This window comes from Mytilus galloprovincialis, chromosome 6, assembly GCF_965363235.1.
Source record: "Mytilus galloprovincialis chromosome 6, xbMytGall1.hap1.1, whole genome shotgun sequence".
NCBI lineage: Eukaryota > Metazoa > Mollusca > Bivalvia > Mytilida > Mytilidae > Mytilus > Mytilus galloprovincialis.
In genome coordinates, this window is record NC_134843.1 from 25,800,681 (window position 1) to 25,801,339 (window position 659).

Genomic DNA, 659 nt, shown 5'->3' on the forward strand with positions numbered 1-659 from the left:
TGACAAACAGACAAAGAATGATACAGAAAACATAACATGAAAACTAAAGACTAAGTGCTAGCCTGCATAATCAGTGGTTGTTGTTTGTGTTTGTGTAACATAAGTAAGGCCATTAGTTTTCTCGTTTGAATTGTTTTACATTGTCTTATAGGGGCCTGTTATAACTAATTATGCGGTATGGGCTCTGCTCATTGTTGAAGGCCGTACAGTGACCTATAGTTGTTAATGTCTGTGTCATTTTGGCCTTTTATGGATAGTTGTCTCATTGACAATCATACCACATCTTCTTTTTTATAAGCAACATTAACCCCACCAAAAACTGGGGGTGATCTCAGGTGAACTGTTAAAGCAGATCCTGCTCCACATGTGTGTGTTAGATTTTTTTTCTTTTTGAAATGACAAATAAACTGCCAAATATTGCAGATGCTGATATCATTTTAAATGAATGTTCAAGATGAACTTGGTGATAATAAGATGACGAGTTATTGATGTAATTCAACAAAGACGTCTTTTTTTCAATTTAATTTCTAGATGTGTAAAATAAGAGATGTATATATATAGATCAAATAATTTATTTCCAGCACAAACTCAATATTATAAATAGTGATATAAAATATATAACACAAAACTTAAAACTATATATATAATAAAACAGATAA

General features: G+C 31.1%; 1 protein-coding gene across 1 annotated transcript in view; it reads right to left on the minus strand.

Annotated features, from left to right (window-relative positions):
- Positions 1–659, minus strand: part of LOC143079255 (dipeptidyl peptidase 9-like) — a 71,298-nt gene that overhangs the window by 31,270 nt on the left and 39,369 nt on the right. The gene's annotated exons all lie outside the window — the stretch shown is intronic.